The sequence below is a fragment of the Medicago sativa genome, chromosome 2 (genome assembly GCF_051527215.1).
Source record: "Medicago sativa cultivar Bolivia chromosome 2, Bolivia_mono, whole genome shotgun sequence".
Lineage (NCBI taxonomy): Eukaryota > Viridiplantae > Streptophyta > Magnoliopsida > Fabales > Fabaceae > Medicago > Medicago sativa.
Genome location: NC_140750.1, coordinates 37291501 through 37300468, shown reverse-complemented (window position 1 = coordinate 37300468; position 8968 = coordinate 37291501).

The following is an 8968-nucleotide window of genomic DNA, read 5'->3' as shown; positions in this document are numbered from 1 at the left end:
ATTTCAGTTCGCATATGTAGACATTCGTGCAAACACAAAAGACGGATCAACTTGAGCAAGAGGTCCACGAACTCCGCGGAGAGGTAACAATGCTTCGGGCCGAGGTAGAGAAGTTAACTAACTTAGTATCTTCACTGATGGTTACACAGGTTCAACCACTATGTCCCCAACAACCTCGACAACAGGCTCTGCAACAAGTTATTCCTCAAAACCAGGCTAAGGGGGCATCGAAGTTTGATCCAATCCCTGTGAAATACGCGGAGCTGTTTCCTACACTGCTAAAGGAGGACCTAATCCAAACTAGACCACCTCCTCCGGTGCCGAAAAGATTGCCAATGGGGTATAGAGCTGACCTTTCTTGTGCATTTCATCAAGGGGCACCAGGTCACGATATCGAGCGATGTTTTGCTTTCAAGACTGTAGTTCAGAGGTTAATCTAAGATAACACCATGTCCCCCGAAGGTCAGCTACTTGTCCAGCCACAACCTCAACAACAGGCTCCAAGAGCACTGCAGTTTGATCTGATTCCTATGAAGTACGCAGAGTTGCTTCCGTATTTGCTTAAAAAGAGCTTCGTACAAACTAAGGCACCTCTTCCAGTACCGAAGAAATTGCCGGCTTGGTGGAGACCTGATCTCTTTTGTGTCTTCCATCAAGGGGCACAAGGTCATGATGTTGAGCACTGTTTCTCCGAGCGTGTAGCCGCAATTGGGTCGCTGTCAATGTTCTTTCTACTACTCATCTGCTCATTTAATGTGTTTGTTGTTTGTCTTTTCAAAAAAAAAAATCCTTTCGTCCTGCCCGAGACGAAAGTGAACTTGTGTAGGGCCTTTCGCTTCATGTATTTTCCATCATTAATAAAAATGTCGTGTTGATCCCGACTTTGATTTTTTTTGTGCTTATTCTGGAAAAATGGTAATACAAAAAAACCAAAATTTTTTTTTTAATAATTTCCACATATCTGCATAATTATAATGTTTATATCAATAATCAAATCATGCATTAATAAACCCGTTGAACGCATTAACCATGTATTCTCTCCCAACTTTGAGTTCCTTGTATCTGAAGCTGAAGAAGGAGAATGAAGAGATTCCTGACCAGATCACTCACATATTGGGGCATCTTAGCCATTGAAGCTGCAAACATAATATCAAGGAGATTGTCCAGAAGATGACATTCGGTTACAAAGACTGGCCCGGGGTGCTACCATTCGCTTTGCTCAGATATCGTACTTCAGTACACATTTCAACAGGGGCAACCCCCCTCCTTCCCCAATATGCAACATGGAGGTCATGCTTCCTGTGGAGGTCGAAGTCCCGTCAATAGGAGTTCTGCTAAAGTCCAAGCTTGATCGAATTTAAACGCATGACGACCTTGTACAAATATATCAAAAGAAGTTTGAAACAAGCTTCTAACAAAAAGGTTCGTCCCCATGAATTTCAAGAAGGGAACTTTGTACTACTTTTCAACCAGACTCAAGTGGCAAAGGTGGATGCCTAACTATGAAGGCTCGTGTGCAATGACTTTCGCATTTATGGATGGTGACAAACTGACACGTCCTATGAACGCTGGTGCAGTCAAGAAATACTCTGTCAAAAAATAAAAGCTCGATGAGTCGCAAATCATGAAATGCGGCTTAGGCAAAAATGAGCGTCTCGGTGGACTGAAAACCCGAAAGGGCGGTCTAGGCAAAAGTTAGAGACATGAACAAAAATGATTATCCTGATAGGTTGAAACCCAAAAAGGGCGATCTATGCAAAAGTTAAGGATAAAGACAAAGTAACTGCATCCGGTCAGCACAGTCCACTTTGGGCGTCCAACTATCAAAAAAATCTCTGATTCGAAGCATCTGCAGATCGAAGACTCGAAACAGGGGCATTCAAAGACTCGAAACAGGGGCATCCAAAGACTCGGAACTGGGCCATTCAAAGTTGTTGGGGAATAAAGGTTATTGTGTTCAATGTACCTTCCAATATATTTACCATTTTCCAAGTCTTTTAAAGATCTGTGGAGCCATGCCATTGGTAGGCCACCATTCAATTCATCAAATTTGAGCTTGTGCCCATTTATTTGGAACTCCCATTTATTTTATTTGCAAAATTTCTTCTATTTTTGATGACAATACTTGAAGCAAAAATTTTCAAAATACGAAACTTTTTTTTACATCTTTTGAAAAGTGTGAACAACAAACACACTCTCTTTGAACTCTTGAGTAGTTGAAGCGTAACATGGCTAAGCACAATGGAGAGGACCTCTGCTTTGAGCAAGATGATGTCACAGTCCAAAAATACAAAAAAAAATATACAAAAAAAATCAAAGCTCGCTAAGTTGAAAACCTGTAAAGGCGACTTAGGCGATAGAGAGCGTCCCGGTGGACTGAAAACCCGAAAGGGCGGTCCAGGCAAAAATTAGGGGCACAAAAAAAGGAATATATTCCCGGTGGACTGAAAACCCGAAAGGGCGGTCTAGGCAAAAGTTAGGGATTTTCAAAAAAAAATATATCAAAAAAAATGATTGTTGAAGCATATTCGTGGGAGAACACTCCGTGCCGGTTTACAAATGGCGACTTCTTCCAGACTTTTGATCAACAATGGGCTTTATCCCCAGGAGCATCAGCCGCTACCTTGTACCAGGTTTTACCCCGTCAAACGGCTTGATTTATTCACAATAGTATCATCTCCAAGGAAGTTTGACGAGTGTTTGTATTGCGATATCAGTCCGCCTCCCATCTTACCCGTCTTGTCTCGTTTCATCGAGTTACCTGTCATATACAGTTTATGCAGTCGTACAAGTTACATCCATACATTCATACATCCATTCATACAATCATACATTCATACATTAACACTTTCACATATTCATACATTCATATATACACAACATATACACAATATCAATTCATACATGGTTGCATCAGTCACCCATAGCCTTGTTTTGTTGTATCCCTTCAGTTCGATCTTCACTCATCGTGCGTCAAGCGAATAGCTTGTAAACCTATTTTGTTACCTTGGTGTCAAGCGAATAGCTTGCAAACCTCTACTGTTATCTTGGTGTCAAGCGAAAAGCTTGCAAACCTATTTTGCTACCTTGGTGTCAAGTGAATAGCTTGCAAACATCTTTTGTCACCTATGCGTCAAGCGAATAGCTTGCAAACATCTTTTGTTACCTATAGGTCAAGCCAATAGCTTGCAAACATCTTTTGTCACCTATGCGTCAAGCGAATAGCTTGCAAACATCTTTTGTTACCTATAGGTCAAGCCAATAGCTTGCAAACATTTTTTGTTACCTATAGGTCAAGCGAATAGCTTGCAAACATCTTTTGTTACCTATGCGTCAAGCGAATAGCTTGCAAACATCTTTTGTTACCTATGCGTCAAGCGAATAGCTTGCAAACATCTTTTGTCATCATGTGTGTCAAGCGAATAGCTTGCAAACATCTTTTGTTACCAATCTGTCAAGCGAATAGCTTGCAAACATCTTTTGTTACCTCTGTGTCAAGCAAATAGCTTGCAAGCCTCTTATGTTACCTGTGTGTCAAGCGAATAGCTTGCAAAATTCTTGTCATATAAAAAGTGTCATCCCCAGCGTTAGCTGTTCTAGTGATGTCACTAATCAATTTCAATTTCAAAAGTGTCAACCCCAGCGTTAGCTGTTCTAGTGATGTCACTAATCAATTTCAATTTCAATTTCAAGGGTGTCGTCCTCAGTTTATCTGTTCTAGAGACGTCGCCAATCAATTCCAATTTCAATTTCAAAGTGTCATCCCTAGCGTTAGCTGTTCCAGTGATGTCACTAATCAATTTCAATTTCAATTTCAAAAGTGTCATCCCCATCGTTAGCTGTTCTAGTGATGTCACTAATCAATTTCAATTTCAATAATGTCGTCCCCAGCGTCAGCTGTTTCAAAGTTGTCACTAAAAAGTTTCATCTTCATTAAAGCACCGCTCTCAATAAATACGGTAGTAGACAATCTTTTCCCCAGTAAAACTACATTCCCCAGCAAAGTCGGATCCATTTCTTCAACGAATTTGGGTATCCCGTTGTTTTTTCCCGTCTCAGTCAAGTCATATATGTCGTCCTGCATTCATACAAGCATTTCACGAGCATTCATAGCATCTTAGGTCCAAAATTGGTGTACTTTATATTTAAGTCTCTTCGGTCCGATCGAATCAAAGATTCCATCTTCAAATCTCCGGACGAAGAAACTTAAATAGGGGCATCTGTCATACCCCAATTTTTGACCTAAGGATCCTACATTCATACACCGACACGTGACCCTTCGATCCTGATCGGTCTTTGACTTTTTCAGTGAAAAATTGGCAGAGGTATTTTAAAATACCTCATGTTTGGTTTCGAGTGGGACCCTTTTTTCATCATTATTTTATTTTTATTTTTAGTTAGAATTTCCATCTTTTATTCTTTTTTTAAAAAAAAAATAATAATAAAATAATTTAATTTCAATTTTTATTTTTAGTCTTTATTTGTTTAATTATTTCATCTTTGTAAGGTAAGTCCAATTGTCCAAATCTGCATAGTCACCTTTTCATTTATTTATTTATTATTATTTTCATTATTCTTTTTAATTGTTATTTGATAAAATCCAAAAAACAAGAGTCCCCAGTCCAAGAACAGTCTGTCAATCCAGCATCAATCCAATACACGTTCCATCTCTATCCCGTCCCCAAGTTCAGGAACAGAAGCGTTCTTATCAACCAAGAGCCAAGGAATTCTGTTTGTTTCAAAAACCCTAATCAAAACAATATATATAGAACCAGCAGAATACAAGAAAGGGGGGCCAAAATTCATCAACGCACAAACTGGCCAAAAATTCACACAAAACCAGAAACGCACAACCCTTTTTACAATCCATCACCAACGCACACAATTCATCAGAGCCAATTTTCAGCAACCTGCAATTCATAAACCGCACCGAATTTTCCACAACACAACACTATAACAAATCGACACAACTCACAAACGCAATAAACAACCTCAAACCTCACGAAACCGAATCCGTACAGACCATCAGCATCACACAATCGCACAAAAGACCGAATCAAGCATTACAAGACCACACAAGGACGAATCAAAACCAGCAGCAACATCGTGGAACAGAGAATCAAATCGGTCCAACATCACAAGGCCGTGATACAAGGTTCACAAGCCGTCACCCATCGGAACAACACCAGAAGCAATTCCGCCACCGCCGTTGGGACAGTCGAGGCCTTCCTCTTCCAGATCGAACCACAAAACAATACAAAAAGGGTATACCTTTTCTTTCTCTTGTCCTTTACTGTGCATCGGCTTAATTTGCTTTGAAAGTTTTTTTGTTTGTTGTTCTTTTAAAAAATCGAAAGAAAAGAAGTAGAAAGGAGTAGGAGGTTTTGAACCGAAAAAATAAAAAAATAAAAAAGAAGGAAGGTAATGAAGAGAAACGGCGAGAGAGAATAGTAGGAAGAAAAGAGAAACTCTCTTTGGGAATAAGGGTTAGCACATATATATGGTCCCTTTTGTTCCCATGTGCGTGAGTGTAGGTGATACCATACACCCATGCCTCCCATCCCTTGGATCTTTGATCCAACAGCTCCTGATACCTAGATTTACTACTTGATTTAGGCTGTCTGATTTCAATCAGACGGCCCCCAGCCAATTTTCCAAGCCCAAACACATCAGCCTTGCTCTGTTAAGCCCAACCTCAATTCTTTTACTTTCTGCACACTCCTGAATACTGCTAAACTCCTTTCCCTGCATTTTTATTCATTTTAATTTCTCTTGCATTGCATATTTAATTCACATCACATATTATTTGTTTCTTTTACATCCCATTTATTTTATATAGGTTTATCATGTTATTTTGCTCCTCTTTGTTATTTTGGCATTTTATTTTACAAGTAAGAATTTAGTTTGTATATTAGGCTTTAATGTAAATTATTCATGCATCTTTAATTCAGTTTTATCGCTTTGCATTTTAATTCATTTATCCTTTGTCGTTTATAACTCTGATTTTAGGATGTATATTAGGTTTAATGTAATTTATTTATTTTATCGCAGACCCTAGAATGTATTAATAGGTTTTTTTGTAATAGTTTAGGTGCATGGGTGCATGTTTACTTTTTACACTTGCTAGTTTAGGTAGAAGGTCCTTGTGGTGGTCCTACGCCGCCATAAGGTACCTACGCTTTTATTTTTCTTGCTCCGTTAGTTTCGATTTTAGTTTAATTATTATTCAAAAACAACAAAAACATGCAAATAACCAAAAATCACAAAAAACATTTTCAAAATAAACCTTGATCTTAAATCAAGTGACGTCTCTTTTTATTTTCTTTCCTTAATTAAACTTCAATCAATTTAATCATACTTCAAGTCATTTTTCTCTAAATATAAAAAACACAAACAAATTCATTTTTGCCATTTGACTTTTCCATTTTAAAACCTTTTTCAAACTAATAAAAAACACACAACCAATCAAACGTCAATTTTTACCACGAACTACGAGATTTTGATCCTTCACGGGTACGTAGGCAGAGGACCTTGTCCTTCCAAATCAATAAAATGTAGATAAACTAGGCCTCCTTTCTTTTTATCACTTTTAATCCCATTTTCAAAATAAGCAAGTTTATAGCACAATATTTAGATAAAACCAAGAGGTTCCCGTAGAGTACTACGGATATAAAGGGTGCTTGCACCTTCCCTTTATGTAACTAACCCCCGGACCCCCCAATTTAAATAATTTTTTCTCAAAGTCATGAAAAAAATAAAGTGAGTCAATAAGCTAATCAAATAGCCTTGATCTCCGAAAAATGACGCGACAGAAATGGCGACTTCACTGGGGACCCCCTAAGAGGGTTGAGCCTAACTTGGTCTTATTTAATTTTTGTGCTATAACTTGCTTAAAAAAATCAAAAAATAAAAGATGGAAATACTTGTATATATGTTCTCCATTCCTCTTCTTTCTTCATTCTTTTAACGTGAGTGGTGAGATAAGTCCTAACCCGGACTTGAGAGAAATATAAGATAGGACGGGGTATAATCGTAGTGCCATACCAAGAGCATTCTTGGACCATGTGTACATGTGATAACCCTACTCGGTGGAGGCCTCACGAAAGGTAGTAGTCTTGTTAACATGAGCGTTTGTGTTGACGTTATTACTTTCAATGTGAGTGTCCGTCGAAGCCGTGGACCTTAGTAACCCTTAACCCATCTTGGCCTTTTTAGGACGTAGTGCGGTGGCTAAACCAAGAGCATTCTTGACTTTAGTTGTCACGCGATACTACACTCAAACTAGACTTCCTTGTGGATGATATTGGACTAGGAGCATTCCTATACACCGATATATTCATTAGGGTAGTTGTAATTTGGGAACTTGGTAGAACCCGTGATACAGGTACATTTGAAACCATAGTCCTTACCAAATGGCGTTGTTACCCTTGACTCCAACATTATGGACTTAACCACACCATGTTTTCTCCGTTCTTTAGCATAATCATGCATGCATGCATTCATTCATAAAAAAAAATTTCATCAAAACATTGAAGGACTTAGATAAGTTCTTGTAAACATTGGATGTGTGGACCTTATAAAGAGGGACACCAAGGAATACAGTTTCAAAAGTCTTAAACTAGACCCTAGCTTTGTTGGGAACCGTTTTTAATATCTCAAATTATCAAATGAAACAATGTTCCTTATGATGTTTACAATTACTTTGACAAATCCTCTGATAAAAAAAAAATGTGTCCATTTTTTACATAAGCATGTCATGCATCATTTTTCAGTCTCAATTTCGAGTCTCACAAATTTTTCTCTTCCGTAAAAAGGTCAATCCAACAGTAAAGTGGTCTGATGTCGTCCTTCAATTTCAGTTCGCATATGCAGACATTCGTGCAAACACAAAAGACGGATCAACTTGAGCAAGAGGTCCACGAACTCCGCGGAGAGGTAACAACGCTTCGGGCCGAGGTAGAGAAGTTAACTAACTTAGTATCTTCACTGATGGTTACACAGGTTCAACCACTATGTCCTCAACAACCTCGACAACAGGCTCTGCAACAGTTTATTCCTCAAAACCAGGCTAAGGGGGCATCGAAGTTTGATCCAATCCCTGTGAAATACGTGGAGCTGTTTCCTACACTGCTTAAGGAGGACCTAATCCAAACTAGACCACCTCCTCCGGTGCCGAAAAGATTGCCAATGGGGTATAGAGCTGACCTTTCTTGTGCATTTCATCAAGGGGCACCAGGTCATGATATCGAGCGATGTTTTGCTTTCAAGACTGTAGTACAGAGGTTAATCCAAGATAACACCCTGTCCCCCGAAGGTCAGCTACTTGTCCAGCCACAACCTCAACAACAGGCTCCAAGAGCACTGCAGTTTGATCTGATTCCTATGAAGTACGCAGAGTTGCTTCCGTATTTGCTTAAAAAGAGCTTCGTACAAACTAAGGCACCTCTTCCAGTACCGAAGAAATTGCCGGCTTGGTGGAGACCTGATCTCTTTTGTGTCTTCCATCAAGGGGCACAAGGTCATGATGTTGAGCACTGTTTCTCTTTGAAGATTGAAGTCCAGAAACTGATCGATGACAACGTCTTGCCTTTCAAGAATTTGAATCCGAGCGTGTAGCCGCAATTGGGTCGCTGTCAATGTTCTTTCTACTACTCATCTGCTCATTTAATGTGTTTGTTGTTTGTCTTTTCAAAAAAAAAATCCTTTCGTCCTGCCCGAGACGAAAGTGAACTTGTGTAGGGCCTTTCGCTTCATGTATTTTCCATCATTAATAAAAATGTCGTTTTGATCCCGTCTTTGATTTTATTTTGTGCTTATTCTGGAAAAATGGTAATACAAAAAAACCAAATTTTTTTTTAATCATTTCCACATATCTGCATAATTATAATGTTTATATCAATAATCAAATCATGCATTAATAAACCCGTTGAACGCATTAACCATGTATTCTCTCCCAACTTTGAGTTCC